At 46.7% G+C, this 20,932-nt stretch overlaps 1 non-coding gene across 1 annotated transcript; it reads right to left on the minus strand.

Moving 5' to 3' along the window:
* Positions 1-13,454: 13,454 nt before the first annotated feature.
* On the minus strand, positions 13,455-13,580 carry LOC114234537 (U6atac minor spliceosomal RNA). Its single transcript, XR_003620757.2, has one exon. It is a non-coding gene; the product is annotated as a U6atac minor spliceosomal RNA (small nuclear RNA).
* Between the last annotated feature and the right edge of the window lie 7,352 nt (positions 13,581-20,932).

Consider the following 20,932-nt stretch of genomic DNA (forward strand, 5'->3'; position numbering starts at 1 on the left):
AGCACCCAATAGTTTTGCAGGATTTCAATGCCCTATTTGACTACAAATAAGTAGTTCACTTTTGAAGTTCATAGCCACCCACCAATATGTCTGTATTATAGGTATTCGTATAGATACAGGTGTTTTGTGAGTAGTGGCCCTTTTGTCTGAGTATCTATATATATAAAAGGCTAAGTGACTGACCACTGTCAGGTGACCGACCGGCCGGTACCTATGACACACACTGGCAATTTAAAAATAAACGTTATAATAAGTAAATAAATATAAAAAATAAATGTTGACTCGCGCACGTGCGATACATAGAAAGCTCTCACTGGTGCCAATCGCATGCGTGTGTTTCGATCTGTCACTGCCGATCGTGAATTTGGTTGACACTCCTATTATAGAGAAAGGGCGAGTAGCGATATTAAAATATTTCTTCTAATTAATTTCCTTTCAATGTGCACGAATCCGTGCACCGGGCCACTAGTTGGGTATAAAAATGCCCCTAATACTAGTTTCCATGGGTCTTGAAAGAGAATCAGAGTTGTAAATAAGGAGAAAGGCAAGTCTGGGGTCACAGAGGACCTCAGTGGGACCAGGATCCTGCTAACCCGTGTCCCCCTGGCTCAACCTGGTTCAGAAACTTTGTTCCCTGGACTAAAGCTTGGGGTGGGGGGTGTAGATGGAGACCAAGGCAAGAATTTAAGCTGTTTAGGTGCTAGAACTGACAGGCTAGTCAGTGACTTCACCTTTAACAGTCCCTACTATAAAAAACACTGTAGCCCTAGCCAGTTGTTTGGCTCAGTGGATAGAGTGTCAGCCTGCAGACTGAAGGGTCCCAGGTTCGATTCCGGCCGAGGGCACATGCCTGGGTTGTGGGCTCGATCCCCAGTCGGGGGGCATGCAGGAGGCAGCCGATCCATGATTCTCTCTCATCATCGATGTTTCTATCTCTCTATCCTTCTCCCTTCCTCTCTGAAATCAATAAAAATATATTTAAAAAACAAACAAACATTGTAATAGAACATGTGTACAACTGTATTCAGTCACGAATTTATAGACAGAGCGCCCGGTGATAAGTGAACGCCCAGCTTTTTGGTTAGTTTTTCTCTGGTGTGGCTGCTTCCCTCACCAGGCGATGCTGACAAAAAAGTGCATGATCCTTCAAAGTGACCAGTCATAACACAGAGCTAACTGCTGTGTCTGTTTGTAACTGGGCACACATACCTCAGCTGTTAGGTTCAAAACAGAGTATTTGCAAGTGATTTGGAATGCCCATACGCCTGTTGAAGAAGGCAAGGTTTGGAACATAATGGTACTGCTTCCATATCCTCACTTTATAGAAAATAAAACACGATGAAGGTACATTTCCTCTTCAGGGGGTTTATCTGATTTCTCATTGAGTGGTCAGCTTTAACGGCGCTGTGACAAATCACATTTCCACTACCAATTATGACATTACTCTTCTCCCCACATCCCCACCAGCCATAGATGTCCCGGTCCTTTTAACTTTCACCAACCTGATATCATTCTCTCAATTTGCATTTCCCTGACTTCTGCTGGGAGGGCCCCATTTGCCTACGCTCTGACACAGTAGATGGCCATAGTCATTCATGCTTGCTTCCCTAATTGCTAAAAACACAGATAACTCTCCAAGTGCCCCACCTCCTCTCCCCCACCCCACCCCCCATTCCCAACGTGGCCAAGTCAGGAGGAACCCCAAACACTGGAGCCCTCCACACCAGCCTGCAACCTCTCTCCAGCATTCGGAGCACACGGCACCTCCTGGCACCTCCGGCATCAGGTTGCCCATGACCAGAATTCAATGAGTGACACGAACTGTGTCCAGTTCACCAGAAAGCCCTCGGCTGATATCCGTGTGCCTGTGCATCGCTAAACGTGAATCACCCTGAATACTTACCATATTCTAGCAACGAGGTGTCGCTTGGAAGCAGGCCTAGGAAAACGTTTATTCAAAGTGTTTATTCGCCCTCCACTCTTGCCCTGAGTCATAACATCCGGGTCACCTTTTTCCATGGCAACCTGAGAGGGGCGTCTATTCTGGTCGCGGCCAAAGCCCCAACTCAAGCTCCATGACTCGGGCTCTGAAAACGCCTCCCTGTTTCAGATGTTTCCTCTTCTCCCCACCCCACCCTTCTTCCCACGTGTGTGATGGAGAATTCCACCGGAAGGAGACACCTCAGGGTCCCAAGCAGCCTGAGGGCTCGTTTTAAAAGGCTTCTTTAAAAGAAAAAAATATATATCCCGGCTGGAGGAGCTCAGTGGTTGAGCACCAACCTATAAACAGGAGGTCACATTCGATTCCTGGTCAGGGCACATGCCCGGGTTGCAGACCCGATGCCCAGTATGGGGTGTGAAGGAGGCAGCCCATCAATGATTCTCTCTCATCATTGATGTTCCTCTCTCTCTCTCTCTCTCCCTTCCTCTCGGATCAATAAAAAATACGTGTGTGTGTGTGTGTGTATTTAAAATATATATCAGAGAAGAAGGGAGAGGGAGAGAGATAGAAACATCAGTGATGAGAGAGAATCATTGATAGGCTGCATACCCCTCACTGGGGACCCAAGGGGGCATGTGCCCTGACCAGAAATTGAACCGCGACCTCCTAGTTCATAGGTCGATGCCCAACCACTGAGCCACACAGCCCAGCAGGTTCCCCAAAGGCAAGTGTCCTGAACAGCAGGAAGCTCAACACAGACCCGGCCTGTTATCCCAATCTGCTGGGAAGAAAACAGGTTTTCGCTACCCTCTCCCTTCCTTCTCCTCTCTGTCCCTCCCCCATCACATGTGCAATTTAGTCATGAAGGTCATGGAGAATCTTCTGAAATTTCTCTTAGAATTTTCCATACCAGTTGCCAACCTTGCTGGGTCAGTCTCCAGGGACTACTCCGCTCAGCACTTCCAGACATTATCTCACTCGACCCTCGGATCAAGCCCGGGAAGGAGCTGTCCTTAGCATTTCCATTTTACTTGGGGAAACAAAGTTTTCATTAAGTAACTTGTCTGAGGTCACTGTTCGTAGTGATGCACACTGGATTCGAACCTTTTTTTTTTTTTTTTGCCACCAGGGCCCTTGTTCATCTCTTCTCCAGTCTCTCTGTGTCCTTATTCTTTCTATACTTCAAAAATGAAGCAGAGACTGGTTTGGCTCAGTGGATAGAGCGTCGGTCTGTGGACTGAAGGGTCCCGCGTTCGATTCCGGTCAAGGGCATGTACCTTGGTTTCGGGCACATCCCCAGTAGGGGGTGTGGAGGAGGCAGCTGATCAATGTTTCTAACTCGCTATCCCTCTCCCTTCCTCTCTGTAAAAAATCAATAAAATATATTTTTAAAAAATGAAGTAGAAATTAAGACATTTCTAGATGAATAAAATTAACCATGTATAAATAACTCTATATATGAATGACAAGAAAACTAAAAGGTGTACTAGAAAATGTCTAACACAAAACAACCACAGGCTGACGCTCTGTCCATTGAACCAAACTGGCTAGGGGAAAAAAAAAAATAAGGCAGTAATAGAGAAACAGAGAAACAAAACCAATGTGAGCCCTGTAGAAAACAAAAAGATGGTAATTATGTTAATTATTATTTATTAATTATATTAGTAATTATATTAATGGAAATGGATTGGAAACACTCCAATCGAAAAGCAGAAATCAGCAGAATGGATTTTTTAAAAATGTTCTAACTATGCTACCTACAAAAAAAAAATCCTTGAGCTTCAAAGACATAAACAAATTGAAAGGAAAAATAGTTTTAAAAAAGTATATCTTTTTCAAGTTGCTATACTAATATCCGACAAAACGGACATTATGACAAAAATCATTCCTAGAGCCAAAGACAGACATTTTATGATGATAAAAGAGTCAATCCATCAAGAAGACATAATTATAATCACATATGCACTTAATAACAGAGCCCCAAAATACATGTAGCAAAAAGTGACAGAGTTTGAAGGAAGAAATAAATAATCCCACAGTAATAGCTGAAGCCTTGAGCAGCCCACCTTTAACAATGGATAGACTGAGACAGAAGATCAGTGTGGAAAACGGAGACTTGAATAGCACTATAAATCAACCAGACCTAACAGACATCTATAAAACACTCAACCCAACAATAGAAGAATATACATTCTTCTCAAGTGCACATGGAATATTTTCCAGGGCAGACCACATGTTAGGCCATAAAACAAGTCTCATAAATTTAAAAGGATTTAAGTCATAAGAAGTCTGTTCTCCAACCACATGAAGCTAGAAATCAATAACAGACAGAAATTTGGGAAATACATTAATATGTGAAAGTTAAACAACATACTCCCAAATAACAAATGGGTAAAAAAAAAGAAAGAAAGAGAGAAAGAAAGAAATCACATGGGAAAATAGAGAATATTTTGAGATAAATGAATAGGAAAATAGAACATACCAAAACTTATGAGGTATAGCAAATGTGCTGCTTAGAGGAAAATGCATGGCTATAAACATATATATATACGTACATATATTTTACAGAAAGACCTCAAGTCACTAACCTAACCTTTCACCTTAAGACTCTGGAAAATGAAGACAAAACTAAGTCCAAAGCTAGCAGAGGAAAGGAAATAATATTAGAGCAGAAATAAATGAAATAGAAAATAAAAAATAGAAAAAAATTCAATAAAAACAAAAGTTGGCTTTTTGATAAGATCAGTAAAAATTGACAAACGGCCTGGCCAGCGTGGCTCAGTGGTTGAGCATCGACCTATGAACCAGGAGGTCACGGTTCGATTCCTGGTCAGGGTACATGCCCTGGGTTGTGGGCTCAATCCCCAGTGTGGGGTGTGCAGGAGGCAGCCAATCAATGATTCTCTCTCATCATTGATGTTTCTATCTCTCTATCCCTCTCCCTTCCTCTCTGACATCAATAAAAAAATATTTTTAAAACTGTGACAAACCTTTAGCTAGACTGACCAAGAAAAAAGGAGAAAAGTCTCAAATTACTAAAATCAGGAGCAAAAGAGATGACATTACTACTGACCTTAAAGAATACAAATAATTATAAGGGAATATTATGAACAATTATATGCCAACAAAATTAGATAAAATAGATGAAATGGACAGAATACTAGAAAGACACAACTACCAAAATTGACTCATGAAGAAACAGAAAATCTGAATAGATGTATAGTCCAGCAACGGGTGTTCTAATTTTTTTAATGTTTTTACAAATAATGGGTTGTCTCTGTTGAATACCAAATTTTATACATATCTTTTAGCTACATATATATATATATATATATATATATATATATGTATATATTCTTATCTATAATAATAAAAGCATAATATGCTATTAGACCGAACGTACTTCCGGAAGAAGCAGGGGCTGCGAGGGAAGCCCGGGTCTCAGGTGCCAGAGGGAAGCCGGTGCCAGCAGCCAGGGGAAGGAAGGCCTACTCCTGCACAAATTTCGTGCATCGGGCCTCTAGTATTTTAATAATTATATAATTATAATTAATGATTATGTTATTGTATATTGCTACTCAATTTTGCACATTTAGTCTTATTTTTATGTTATCTTTCTCAGTTTCTCCTTACATTTCTATTGGTTTTATTTTGTATATTTTGAAGTTGTTAGATGCGGAGGTTAACAACTTTTCCATGGACTATACTTTTAATCAATATGAATCTGTCTCCTTTTTATACCTCAGGGGGATCTCGTTAGTCTTAGGAAAGTGCTATTGGGATAGTTTACAGGTCAGATAGATATATATAGAGAGATAGAAATATAGTCATATATTTATAGATATGTTCTATCTATGTGTATATATACACATAAATTTCACAGAACTCCAATCTTCTATAATATTCAGACTTCCTTTTCCCCGTATATATTTCAATATGTATTAATACCCAAGAAGCATGAAGTTATTTTATTTATTATTATTATTTTTAAAATATTTTTATTGATTTTTTACAGAGAGAAAGGGAGAGGGATAGAGAGTTAGAAACATCGGTGAGAGAGAAACATCGATCAGTTGCTTCCTGCACCCCCCCCCCCCCCCACTGGGGATGTGCCCACAACCAAGGTACATGCCCTTGACCGGAATCGAACCTGGGACCTTTCAGTCCACAGGCTGACGCTCTATCCACTGAGCCGAACCGGTTAGGGCAGCATGAAGTTATTTTCATGAAGAACCTTTAAGTAATGGAATTAGCACTTTATATTTTTAAGTAGAATGACTATTTTTCAACGGGGCCTTTATATCTTTACATGGAGCCTTCTTTCCCGCTGGGACCAGGTACAGTTGCTGAATACTTATTTGTTCCATGGATGGAGAACGAACTCTTCTCTCTTTCACGTCCCACTTTCTTCATTTTTCCGCCGCTCTCCATCTCGATGTGTCTTGTCTTCCTCTCTCTCCCACGCCCCTTCTGATTTCCCTCCAGGATCCTTCTCCCCGCAGGTCTGATGAAGTTATTCCCAACAAGCCCTCTGAATGCGCCTCCTCTGAGGCCTCCCTCCTGAGCGATGAGGTGGCTGTGTCGGTGCCTCGATGCCTATTTTTACTCGGTGTTTGTCCGTTGGCTGACGTGGTTTATCAGCCCCTCCAAAGGCCCATTGTCCGGCACTTCAAGAAGAATGTTGTTATATTGACTGCGAGTGCGTCAGCCCGGCTCCCTCTGGAGGAACTCTTGGATGAAATTAGATAATTTCCATTAAGAGACTGCGCATTATTAGTCCCTGGTGCCGAACGGGAGAATGAGCCAAGATGACTATTTCTGGCCAGGCTCACCTCAGGAAGGAACCTTCTCGGCTTTAATGGGATTTTGCTATTGTTGGTTGCCTTCTGTTTGACACTCGGCCAGGCCCGGGTTGGAAATTGTTTAGAAAGCTGCATGAAATATAATAGAACCCCAGCCATTTGCTGAGGCACATTCCTGCACAATGTTTATTTTGAAGAAAGGGGGAAAAAAAATATATTGTCCTTGGCAGACAACAATTAAAAAAAAAAAAAAAAAAAGGCAGTAACTTGAATCTCTGACCATATGCTTCTTGTTACTCGTTGTGTTTAAAAACTCCCTGTTGGTATCAGAGGATTTCACACCGAAGTGATAAATCTCTTGTAATATTTATAAGCATCTTCATTACGGACCCAGGAAGACATGTGAAGTCCCCAGTGTCTTCGAGGCTCAGGCTGTTTGGAAAGGGGGGGGTGAGGAGGAGGGAATCTGAGAGAATATTCCAGGCTCACGCTGTCCCAGTCTGGGCCCAGATGTCAAGTCCACAGAAATTCCTTTGCCCTGCTGTCTAGAAAAGAAAGGGGGGGGGGGGGGGTGTGAATCTGTAATACTCTCAATAATACCAGTAAAGAGGGGAAAAAAAAATAGCCCAGCCAGTGTGGCACAGTGAGTGGTTGAGCATCAACCTATGAACCAGGAGGTCACTGTTCCATTCCTGGTTCCTGGTCAGGGCACTTGCCCGGGTTGCAGGCTCCATCCCCGTTGAAGGGCATGCAGGAGGCCTCTGAAAAAGGATTCTCTCTCATCATTGATGTCTCTAACGCTCCATCTCCCTTCCTCTCTGAAGTCAATAAAAATATTTTCGAAAAAATAAATATAATAAATAATATAAGAGCATCAGAGTAAAAAAAAACAACACAAAAAAAATCCTTTCTCAAGCAGCTGCAAGGATGAAGCCTTTGCGAGCTGGCAGCGTTCTGAGCAGAGGTCATCACTGAAGCAGCGGAGGGTGGCAGGAATAAGCAAGCTTCTCTTCCGTCGTGCGGACACTGGGAAGGTCAGCCTTCGATCAGGACGGTGGGGTCCGGCTTTTTTGTGTGTTGTTCTGGTTTTTGTTCAGTCAAAGCTGATTCCACCATCAGAGTTGACGTTTTGGCAGGACTGTGGCACGAACTGTCCTCTAAGGCTATTGAAACGTTGGACATTTTTAAGTGAGATTGAAATCCCTAACTTGCTCTCTGACAAATTAGCTTAGTTCCCCAGGCTTGGCCTTCTTGCATCGCCCAATAAGATTTTGGGCTAAGTACACATGGAAAATGGTCGACTGAACAGAACAAAATAAAACCCAAGGTGGGATTCCAATAGACAACCCTTGAAAAAGCAATTCGCTGCCACTTCTAAGAGTTGCTTGGTTGCGTTGAAATGCAGTTTCCCTGCCCTAACCAGTTTGGCTCAGTGGATAGAGCGTCGGCCTGTGGACTGAAGGGTCCCAGGTTCGATTCCGGTCAAGGGCATGTACCTTGGTTGCGGGCACATCCCCAGTAGGAGGTGTACAGGAGGCAGCTGATTGATGTTTCTCTCTCATCAATGTTTCTAACTCTCTCTCCCTCTCACTTCCTCTCTGTAAAATGCAGTTTCCCAAGACTGTTTAGAGATAAAAACTTCAAGTCCAGAAGCCAATCCCATCCACGAGCATTTCGATGGCCTCAAACATGCTGCTTCCTTTCCATTATTTGGCGTTAGCCTTGGTCTTTTCCTCTTGAGCCCTTTCAATAAATAATATGAACAACCGAGTCTTGACTGTCAACAACAATGGGGAGAGGGGAAGCAGAGATAATTAAAAGATAATCACCAAAGCTAATCACCAAATCAACTCTAGACATAAATGTCATCCTTTTTTCCCATGAAATCTTTCATCAGAAATGCTGACCCAAGGCCAAAACTGACCCGGGGTGGTGGATGAGCCTTGCAAAAGAGGAAATGGAGACATACAATTCCAAGTGCATGCTGCTCATACACAGACTCTGCTCTGTCCCCACCTACACAATGGGGTCCTGTTTTTTTTTTTGTGTGTGTGTGTTTTTAAAATATATTCTTATTGATTTCAGAGAGGAAGGGAGAGGGAGAGAAACATCAATGATGAGAGAGAATCATTGACCGGTTGCCTCCTGCACGGGCTCAAGCCCGCAACCCAAGCATGTGCCCTTGACCAGAATCGAACCTGGGACCTTTCAGTCCACAGGCTGATGCTCTGTCCACGGAGCCAAACCAGCTAGGTCAGTGGTCGGCAAACTCATTAGTCAACAGAGCCAAATATCAACAGTACAACGATTGACATTTCTTTCGAGAGCCAAATTTTTTAAACTTGAACTATATAGTAGGTAGGTACATTGTTATTAACTTAATTAGGGTACTCCTAAGCTGGCCTAAGAGCCACACTCAAGGGTCCAAAGAGCTGCATGTGGCTCGTGAGCCGCAGTTTGCCGACCACAGGGTTAGGGCAATGGGGTCCTGTTTTAACCCAAGGGAAGCCAACAGGCACCAGCAATGAGCCCCATGGGGCAGGTGGAATTCTAAGATGGCCCCCAAATTTCACCCCCAGGTGTACACGTCCTGTACAATCCCACTCCTTGAGTATGGACAGAACCTGTAAACAGGGTAGGATAGCACTTTTGGTTAGGGAACATTAAACAGCAAAGATGAAGAGACTTTGCAGATGTAACTGAGATCTCAAATCAGTCCATTTGACTGAATCCAAGGGACATTATCTCAAGTGGTTCTTATTTAACCAAGGGAGAGGCCTTAAAAGGAGGACTGGTTCCTTCCTCAGGAAAGAGACTTTCTCCTGTTGGCCTTGAAGAATATTCTCACATGCCTGCATTGTAAGAAGTTATCTGCATCTCTCCCTCCCATTCCATCTTTTGCTTTTGCAGGAGTCATGACTAATTCCTTTCTGCAATGCCCCAAGGCCTTGTCCACTACCTCCCACATAGTAAATGATCAATAAGTATTGGCTTGACTGGGATTCTCAATTGAGTTGAACAGAACCGCTATCAGGAGCTAATTCTGGAACCCCCAAACCAGTAATGACTTCATAGGCTCACTTGTGCCTTCCTTCTTGGTAGATCATGTCGGCCAAGGTCCACGGGTCCCCCAGCCTTGGTTGAAAGATGCCTACCTATGGAGTTTGTCCATACTATTCATCAATCGAGCAACTGAACACTGATTTTTCTGGGAACGCGTCTATCTCATAGATACTGTGCCACCAAGAGGCAGAAGGCAGATGCCTGCCCTCAGAAAGCTTCATGACATCCCAGAGAACACTACCCCTGGACAGGGAACTTCTCTTCCCTCTACTATCGCGCCCTCCCTGCTCAAGTTTGCTCTCGCCCTCTCCTCTGAACTCAGGAGAGACCCTGAGGACAGCTGCTCCCCATCCTCAGCCACATGACCCTCCCATCGTTAAGGCCCATTACCGAGTCACCTCGAAGCCCTCGCCTCCCTCCAGCTCGGCCTCTGAAGCAGGGATATTGATGCTGACCTGCCTGGAAGGGCCACGGTAAGAAATAACTCATTAAAAAGGCTGCGGGGTGCAAGGCCAGGGCCAGAGAAGCGGGCCAAGCAGCCTTCCCGGCACTCCATTCATTTTCCAGGGCAAACAACCCCGGGTCCCAGCTCTAAAAAGGATGGGGAAGATGAAGTGTGCCTAGCTCGCCGCCTCTATTTCTCATTAGTTGGGCTATTTGTTTTCAATGAGGACCCTGCACTGCTTTCACAGTACATTTGTCATCCAGTCCCTTTATTCACGCTGGGTCATTTTCATTGTCTCCTGCTCAGAAATGCTTGATAAGGATCTCGCTGAGTGGCCGTGAGGAAAATCAACAAAGGAACCTGCCATTGTGCCCCACACACACACACTTCAAAGCTCTGACAATATCTTATTTTTATTATTTCTTCTTGTTTCTCTCCCCCCCCCGCCTCCCACCCCAAAGTATGAACAATGTGTTTTGCATCCTAGAATGTCGGTGGGAAAATATATTTCTCATTAGTTGGATCCTGAGCTGCTGACAATGGATAAGAAGATAGAGTCATTCAGGCTGAGATTGGTAAACATGATTTCTGACATTCCTTTTTCTCCTACGTAGTGTACAACTGGACTGCGAGTAGACCCCACTGCAGGCAGCAGTTAGAAACCAAGGGTCAGGGTGTACACTTCCAGATTTCGTTTCTAAAAATCTGATTATTTCAGACTTACTTGTGAGCGCATCTTTGTTTAATTGTAAATTCAATAGAACGGAGTATTACGAGGGGTGTGGGGAGAGCGGAACAGAGCCTACATTCTCATAAGAAAGTCCTGACATGTCCACCAGACCCTACCAGGGGTCCCCAGGGCCCCCTGAATGGGATGGACAATGAGTGCCAAGGTCAAGTGGATTTTAGACGCTCCTCACTTGAATCTCACAATCCTACAGACCACTCTTAACAGTACATAGGGCAGTTTAACAGACCTACTTAATCAAAGAAAACTGATCATACATGGCACACAACAGGAATTAAGAGGGAAGCCTATAGACCTAGCTGGTTTGGCTCAGTGGATAGAGCGTCGGCCTTCGGACTGAAGGGTCCCGGGTTCGATTCTGGTCTAGGGCGCATGCTCGGGTTGCAGGCTCGATCCCCAGCAGGAGGCAAACAGCAGTGTTAATGAGCTCTCTTACTGGGGACTCCACAGTGACCCCAACATTTGGCCTCCACAGTGTGTGACATTTAGCCTCGGGATCTCGGCACCTGTAGAGGTGAGCTGACCCCTGAAAGGTCACCGCTGACCCCTGGAAGGTCACTGCCAAGGGGAGGGTGCAGGGCCAGGAGCTCAGGCCAGGCTAGGTTTTCAAGACTCGCCTCCAGGCTGTTGTTCCTGAAGAGGAGCTCTGGCGGGGGAGGCCTCAGGCCTGAGCCCAAAACAAAAGGCCAAGGAGGGAGGAAGCAAATGAAACGGCTTATCTCATTTATTTATTTTCCTCCCCCATTTCCGCTTCGGCCCCTTCGGCCCCCATCCTCCTGCCTCTGGTTTCCCGGCCACGATCTGGCAAATAACCTCCCTGCTAGCATGCCGGCCCCTCTCTGCTCCCCTAATCACTTCTGCAGGCCCGGCCAGGGCTGTATTTACCACTCACAGGATTTCCGTAGGTGATAACCCACAGGCCGGTCACTCCCCAGCTGGCCTCCTGGGCTTGGGGTGTCTATGTACAGCTTGCAAAGCATCCCCAACTCTCCCAAGAATGAGTGTGGCCTTAAATGTCTCACCTGCACCCCCAGCCTCTTGCCAACCTCACCTCTCCCTCATGTCCCCCCTCGCTGGTCTTCTATGTATGTGGCTGCCCCAAATGGAGAGATGAGAGAAAAGGTTAATATCCCAGGTGGGTCACTCACTCCTCACAAATCTCTAGTCTGAGGATTGTGGGAGGGGCCTCCGGATGCCACCTGTCCATCAAGCAAGGGGACACAGCGCCCCCTGGTGGCCATCCTCACCGCACACCCCACTGCAGGGACCGCTGTAGGATTGTTAGAGCAACCCTCAGCCACGCATCCACCTCACAGGTGTTTTTTTTTGCCTTTCTTTTAACTCTGTGGTGACTTGGAGCACACATTCAGAAAGGTACACAGGGCGCAAGCTCACTAAAGTTTCACCAAATGGACACGGAGGCAATCAGTGCAAATCAGTAACAAGAGTCTCTCCCACAGCCAGAAGCCCTCTCTTATGGCCCAGCCCAGCCCCTGCCCCCCTGACTCCCCCAGCCCCCCCACTGCTCTGACTTCCATCACCAAAGGCCTGACTGTCTCCTCATCAACAGGATCTGGGGGTCAGGGGCTTGCTGAGCCTGAGCCGGGGTTTCTATTTCATTCTGGGCTGTCCAGCTCCCTGACTCCTCCACACACCGGGAGGAATCCTGGGGGAAGAGCTGTCCTGGTGCGAAGCCTGGCAGTGGGCAGCAGGCCAAGTGTGGGCGATTGGGGAACGAGATAAAGAAGACATTGTGAGGAGATCGGGGCCACGAGAGGCTGAGGCCTGGGGGGGGGGGGGGGGGGGCGGTGGCGAAGCTGCCAGGCTGGGAAACTGAAACACACGTCAATATTTTGACAAAAGGGAGAGAGAAAATCGTTCCCACTGCCCCTGGCAGTGTTCCGCCCATTCTCGCCTCTTTCCACGTTTTTCCTTGCTTCTAGAAACAGTTTTTTGCTTTTTTTAAAAAATATATTTTTTGACCTTTTATTTTTTTAATATATATTTATTGATTTCAGAGAGGAAGGGAGAGGGAGAGAGAGAGATACAAACAACAATGATGAGAGAGAATCATGGATCGGCTGCCTCCTGCATGCCCCCCACTGGGGATCGAGCCCGCAACCCGGGCATGTGCCCTTGACTGGAATTGAACCCGGGACCCTTGAGTCCGCAGGTCGACGTTCTATCCACTGAGCCGAACCAGCTAGGGCCTAGAAACACAGTTTTAAGCAAAGCCTCACCCTCCACCTCTTGGCTTCAAACAGGCGCCGAATAGAAGGATAATGTGAGCCATGCATGTATTTTTTATGTCTTTATTGTTAAAACACACCTGAGAGAAAATGTACCCTTAGTGACATGTATATTCATAATATTGGGCGACCATCACCACTGTCCAGATCCAGAATATTTTTGTCACCCCAGAAGGACACCTCATAAATCAGTCACTCTCCTTTCTCAAAGCCACGGTTAGATGCCGCCGCGTAGGAGATGATGCCTTAACTATATGTGTGTTAGACAGGCTCAAGGGTCTTTTCTATTCTTGTCGAGGGGCCTGATAACCTTCTCTCCTTTACACAACACCCACAGTGTAATTTTTTAAAAATATATTTTTATGGATTTCAGAGAGGAAGGGAGAGGGAGAGAGAGAGATAGAAACATCAATGATCAGAGAGGATCACTGATCAGCTGCCTCTTGCAAACCCCCTACTGGGGATCGAGCCCATAACCCGAGCGTGTGCCCTGACTGGGAATCGTACTGTGACCTCCTGGGTTCATAGGTCGACGCTCAACCACTGAGCCACACTGCCTGGGCACCACATGGTAATTTTAAATTTTCTAGTAGCTGCCTTCAAAAGATAAAAAGGAACAGATGAAATTAATTCTAATAATTTATTTAACCCAGTTTACTTAAATAGTTATCATTTCAATATATCATCGGGATAAAAATGCTTGCTGGGCCCTGGCTAGTGTGGCTCAGTTGGGCACTGTCCTGTGCAACGAAGGGTTGCCAGTTCGATCCCTAGTCGGGGCACATGCCCAGGGCTTTGGGCTCGTTCCCCACCGGAGCATGCAGGAGGCAGCCCATTGATGTTACACTCTCACATCGATGTTTCTCTCTCTCTCTCCCTCTCCCTTCCTCTCTCTCTAAAACATCAATAAAAATATTTTTTAAAAATACTTGCCGAGATAGCTGACACTTTTTTGTTTGGACAAGTCTTTGCATTCTGGTGTGTATTTTACACATACAGCCTATCTGAGTTTGGACCAGCCATGTTTCAACACCCCCACGTGGCCAATGGCTCCCATGTTGGAGCGTGTGGCTTTCATGCTCTGTAGAATGCTACTGATATCCTCCATCACCTTTTCAGGTGATTATTACCTACACACACATCCTGAGGCTATCATCTTATTTTACATGTAAATTTATTTTCTTCATTATAAAAAAAAATGTATATTTGGAAACTACAGAAAGATTACCCATAAGCGCCAACACAAGGAAAACTATAATGACTTTTTAGCGCTCCATACGTTATAACTTCTTCATTATTCTTTTCTCGTCGTTGTCTGCACCATAGAGCAGCTTGGCCATCCCTTGGAGGTGGAAACCTGGAGGCCACATGACCACGAACCAGGGGAAAACATGAAACTTTCCCCCAGTCAAGACTGTCACTACACAGGGCCATGAACATGACCTGGGCAATGAGGAAGTTGGTGAACTAAGATCCCTCCCAATCCAAACATCCCAGGGTGCTAGGATCCCATTCATCCCCTCCACCCAACACACACACACACACACACACACACACACACACACACATTCATCCCCTCCACCCAACACACACACACACACACACACACACATTCATCCCCTCCACCCAACACACATACACACACACACACACATTCATCCCCTCCACCCAACACACACACACACATACACACATACACACACACACACACACATTCATCCCCTCCACCCAACACATACACACACACACACACACACACACACAGAGCCCAAGCTTCCAAACATCCCAGGGTGCTAGGATCCCATTCATCCCCTCCACCCAACACACACACACACACACACACACACACACACACAGCCCAGGCCTCCAAACATCCCAGGGTGCCAGGATCCCATTCATCCCTTACACACACACACACACACACACACACACACACACACACACACATTTATCCCTTCCACCCAACACACACACACACACACACACACACACACACAGCCCAGGCCTCCAAACATCCCAGGGTGCCAGGATCCCATTCATCCCTTACACACACACACACACACACACACACACACACACACACACACACATTCATCCCCTCCACCCAACACACATACACACACACATTCATCCCCTCCACCCAACACACATACACACACACATTCATCCCCTCCACCCAACACACACACACACATACACACATACACACACACACACACACATTCATCCCCTCCACCCAACACATACACACACACACACACACACACACACACAGAGCCCAAGCTTCCAAACATCCCAGGGTGCTAGGATCCCATTCATCCCCTCCACCCAACACACACACACACACACACACACACAGCCCAGGCCTCCAAACATCCCAGGGTGCCAGGATCCCATTCATCCCTTACACACACACACACACACACACACACACACACATTTATCCCTTCCACCCAACACACACACACACACACACACACACACACAGCCCAGGCCTCCAAACATCCCAGGGTGCTAGGATCCCATTCATCCCCTCCACCCAACACACACACACACACACACACACACACACACACATTCATCCCCTCCACCCAACACACACACACACACACACACACACACACACACACACACACAGCCCAGGCTTCTGATTTCAGCCCAAAGAACAGCCTGCAAAGGGGTAAGTTCGCCTCCACGCAGCCTTGCAACCTCGCTGGGAAAACAGACAGCTACACACAAGAACTTTTACTTCGAAATCGTGCTCAGAAAGAAAAGCTAGCTACAAGCAGACTCGGTATCCAAGACTATAAAAACATCTTTTTACTGCCCCAAAGCTTCATGCCACAATGCCCCAAGGTGGGGGTGGGGGGTGGGGAAGTGCCATTCCATATGTTTGTAACAGCATCTGATTTAACATTCTACAGTTTTGCTTCGTCACAAACCAGAACAAATACTTTCAGATTTATGGCATCCTCCTATTCAAAGACCGAAGGAGCCGGAGTGACTAACTCGGCCATTCCACAGCCCGAGGAAATGCTTTATAATTCCTTGGGCCTGGAGATTCCTGAGAGAAGGTTATTTTCGAGAAGGATTTAAGGCTTGAAAGCTCGCAAGGAAGCTTGAAATTCATCTTTCCAGCTCACATACAGAGAGTTCCCTCTGAAGCTGGGCCGGGAGGTGGAAAGAGAGAAAAACCAGTTGGCACACACAACCTCCCTGTGCTTTGAGCGCGCGAGGCAATCACTCACCAGCTTCCTGAACCCTTACCTTGTCTTAAACATGAAAACAAAAGCCCTGGCGGGTAGCTCATGGGTTAGAGCATCATCCCATTATGCCAAGGTTTTGGGTCAATCAATGAACGCAAAAATAAGTATAAATAAGCAGAACAACAAATTGATCTCTGTCTCTCCTTCTCCCTTCCTCTCTCTCCAAAAATCAATTTAAAAAATCTTTTTAAAAAGTCCTATTTATTTATTTATTTATTTATTTTAAAAATATATTTTATTGATTTTTTTTACAGAGAGGAAGGGAGAGGGATAGAGAGCTAGAAACATCGATGAGAGAGAAACATCGACCAGCCGCCTCCTGCACACCCCCTACCGGGGATGTGCCCGCAACCAAGGTACATGCCCTTGACTGGAATCGAACCTGGGACCCTTCAGTACGAAGACCGACGCTCTATCCACTGAGCCAAACCGGTTTCGGCATATTTATTTATTTTTTTTATATCAAAATATCTGTTTTATTACTGATAAAAAGCAAGGCTGGAAGTAGTAGTTGAGGAATACAGACAGAAGCAATGGAATTTCTAAGACGGGTCAGTACAGTCCATTACGTTCTCCAAGGCCTTTCTGCGGTCCAGATGGAAAATGCAGATCCTCTTTTGTTTTCCAAATCAAATTATTTCTAGCTGCCCTGACCAACACAACCTACCAGAAGTCCTGCAGAGAAACATCAAGGCACCCCGACAAGAAGACGTCCTGAACTTGAACTTCACCCCCCCCCCCCCCCCCCGCTTAAATGTCAAATTACCAGGGAGTCCCCAAGTCTGAAATTAAATCCCCTTACAAGTCAAGGTCCAGAGGAGTTCAAAGAGGAAATTAAGGCCTGAACTTAAATAATCTCACCCTCAATGGAGATGAAGTTCAAAGACACTCCATTTCCACGTCTTTTTCTCTTTGGTGTCTGCAAGAAGAATTCTTGAAGTTCTGGGTGGGGTGGGGTTCCTGAAGCCATCCAGGCTTTCATTCCAGGAAGGGGCCTGCGCGCTGGAATTAATTCCACCCCAAGCCTCTGATGTGCCTCCCTTTATTTTCTTTTTTATTATTATTTCTTCGTTGTGGTAAAACACACTTCACTTCACATTTACCCTCTTAACCATTTTTAAGTGCAGTTGAGCGGCACGAAGGACATTCACCCTGTTGTGCAACCATCACCACCAGCCCTTCTCCAGAGCGCTTCCCAGCTTGCGCAACTCACACTCTGTCCCCGTTCAACCGTCACTCCCACTCCCCTCGCCCCCAGCCCCCGGCGGCCTCCATCCCACTCTCTGCCTGTGTGAATGTGTCTACTCTAGGCACCTCAGAGAGATGGAATCACCCGTCTTTGTCTTTCTGGGACCGGCATGCTACACACAGCATGATGTCCTCAGGGTGCCTCCACATGTGACACGTGTCGCAATTCCCTCCCTTTTGAAGGCTGAGTAATACTCCACGCTGTCTATTCATCCTTCTGTCCATGGGCACTTGCGTGGCTTCCATCTTTGACTACTGAGGACAGTGCTGCTATGAACTGGGTCAGTGGTCGGCAAACTCATTAGTCAACAGAGCCAAATATCAACAGGACAACAATTGAAATTTCTTTTGAGAGCCACATTTTTTAAACTTAAATTTCTTCTAACGCCACTTCTTCAAAATAGACTCGCCAGGCCATGGTATTTTGTGGAAGAGCCACACTCAAGGGGCCAAAGAGCCGCATGTGGCTCGCGAGCCGCAGTTTGCTGACCACGGAACTGGGTGTATGTGCCTCCCTTATTAAAGAGATCAAAAAACTTAAACCACAGCCCGGCCGGCTTGGCTCAGTGGTTGAGCGTCAACCTATTAACCAGGAGGTCACACAGTTCGATTCCCAGTCAAGGCCACATGCCCAGGTTGTGGGCTCGATCCCCAGTAGGGGGTGTGCAGGAGGTAGCTGATCCATGATTCTCTCTGAACATTGATGTTTCTCTCTCTCTCTCTCTCCCCCTCTCCCTTCCTCTCTGAAAGCAAAATAATATTTTTTTAAAAAAACAAGCTTAAACCACACAGAACATCACAGAGCATCCTCACACCAATAACACTTTGAAAATAACCCAATCCAAATAGCCCCAGAGAGGCTCCAGGCAAAATCACATTTCTCCAGCCCAGTGTGTGATGCCGGCAAAGGCCAGAGCAGACGCAGAGGGAAGATTCTGCTCAGCGAAGGCGGGTAAACGGTGTGATTGGAAGTCCTCATCAGTCATTGCCAGGTGACCACAACCCACACGGAGGTCAACTGTGGCGCCGTGTCCCCCGTGTCTGGGGGAGATGAACTCACCCCTGGAAACAGCTGGCTTTCTCAGAAGGTAGCGCTTGAGCCATGACTGCCTTAAGCACATTTTCATGGTTCAGACTGAAAACACGGTTCGAAAGTGTTCCTCCAGCAAGGATTTATATCCTGCCTGAGAGGCGTACAACGTGGCCACCACGGATGAAGGCCAGCACTTGGGAGTGTCACGTAACGAAGAGGAAGACGGAGTGTTTGATCCGTCCTGCCGCGCCTGCCCAGAACATCGCCTGCCAACATCTGGATCGCCAACTGGAACGATGCGAAATGTCAGAAACATCTGAGGGACCGGGACTCCTCCCCCAGGAAGCACAAAGCTGGGGCGAAGGGGGGGATTAATAGAATTAAAGCTCTAAGATGCGGCGGGACTCAAGGAAATGCGGTTGAGCAACACACCCCGCTAAGACGTGCCATCTTCACTGTTGCTTTTCGAAAGCCCTGTGAGCGTCACGAGAAGAATACGGCTTTAAGAACTGAGATTCACCCCACCGGGCCTTAATGGGGTCCAGAAACGAGGAGAACAATCTTGCTCGACAGCCCCGTGACGTTTATATCTGTCCAAAGGAAAGCCAGAGGGGGGAACGCTCATTCTCTCAGCCTTCTGATAGCGGGTCTACGGGATCCCTTCGCCCCACAAAAAAGCTCCCCATATATCCTCTAGGACTTCAGCTGCCTTAAAATATAGGCTTGCATTTATCTTGGCCACATTAACGAGATCTGTTTGACCAATACGTTTGTATTTATGATGACTGAGGGCAGATTATGGTTGTTAAAAACTTGTCCCAGGGACATGAAAACACTCCTCTGTCATTAATACATTCTGTAATGTAAACTATGATGTCAGGTCAGCGTAGAGGGTAAAAACGTTCCGAAAGTGCGCGCACATCATTTTTTAAAGCAATTGAGCCCTAATGGAACGACAAAGGTCATCATAACAAACCATTACAGCCTCGGTCTTGGCAACTCTAGCCACAGAAGAATCTCCAAGAAACCATCATCATTCCTCCAATGTTATGGCAGCCAGACGACAGGAATGGCTCGCAAATGAGTCATACGGGCTCAGATCCTCGGTAGCTATGTGAGCGCCGGACGATCAATTATTCACGTGTTTACAAAGAGCTTTCGGGGTTGATGTTAACCAGAGCCGCTTGCAGAGACGAGCTCTCCAGCTGTCCTCGCTGTCCTGGGCCTCCGACTCACAGGCCGTCCTAATTGCTCGGCCGGTCATGGGGGAGGTGATCTCCCCCCCTCCCCCCAGGCCAAGCAAAGACGATCGCTCTGAGACTCTATTAGGTGTAAAAATATTCATCAGAAATAACGATGACAACGAGACTTCATGGACAGTGCTCCCAGCAAGTCCCACAGAGAGAGACACCAGTTAGACTTGACTTAGAACCCACACGGCTCCACCAGGACCGCAGTCTGGACTGGGAGACACAGGTCAGGGATTGGTGGAGGGGAGAGAGAAGGGAACGAAAAGGGGGAATCGGGGGGCTGTGGGCCTAGGAGGGAGGGAGGAGGAGCAAGAGCAGTCTAGAATGTTCTGGGAAGGGAAGGGAGCATGCCCGAGGACCACCAAGGGTGAGTCGATTAGGTTGGTCAATAGCCAAAGGCGAGTGAACTTGACCCACCCATCGGCCTTGGAAGGAGCTGGATGGGAAGTCGTTTCTCAGCCCCTTCTGTTGCTTAGTACAACCCACAGCCTGTCCGGGAAGAGTAATAGTGTGATGGAGGCAACTCCTCCTCCTGAGCTGGGGTGGGGTGGGGGAGTGGAGGGAGCATGGAACCTGTGGCTCCCCCCACCCCCCCCAGACCCCTTGCAGCTGCGATCGAGGGAGAGCAGGATCACAGTCAAGGCTGTGGCCTGGGCCTCCTCCCGAGGACAGCGCAGTCAGAGCTGACACCGAGATCCCTCCGATGATTATTGTTTTTTTTATGCATTTTTAGCCCAGTCAGCGTGGCTCAGTGCTTGAGCATCGACCTATGAACCAGGAGGTCACAGTTCGATTCCCCATCAGAGCACATGCCCAGGGTTGCGGGCTTGATCCCCAGTGTAGGGCGTACAGGAGGCAGCCAATCAATGACCACGATCTCTCAGCA

The sequence above is a fragment of the Eptesicus fuscus genome, chromosome 24, assembly GCF_027574615.1.
Source record: "Eptesicus fuscus isolate TK198812 chromosome 24, DD_ASM_mEF_20220401, whole genome shotgun sequence".
In the NCBI taxonomy this organism is placed as follows: domain Eukaryota; kingdom Metazoa; phylum Chordata; class Mammalia; order Chiroptera; family Vespertilionidae; genus Eptesicus; species Eptesicus fuscus.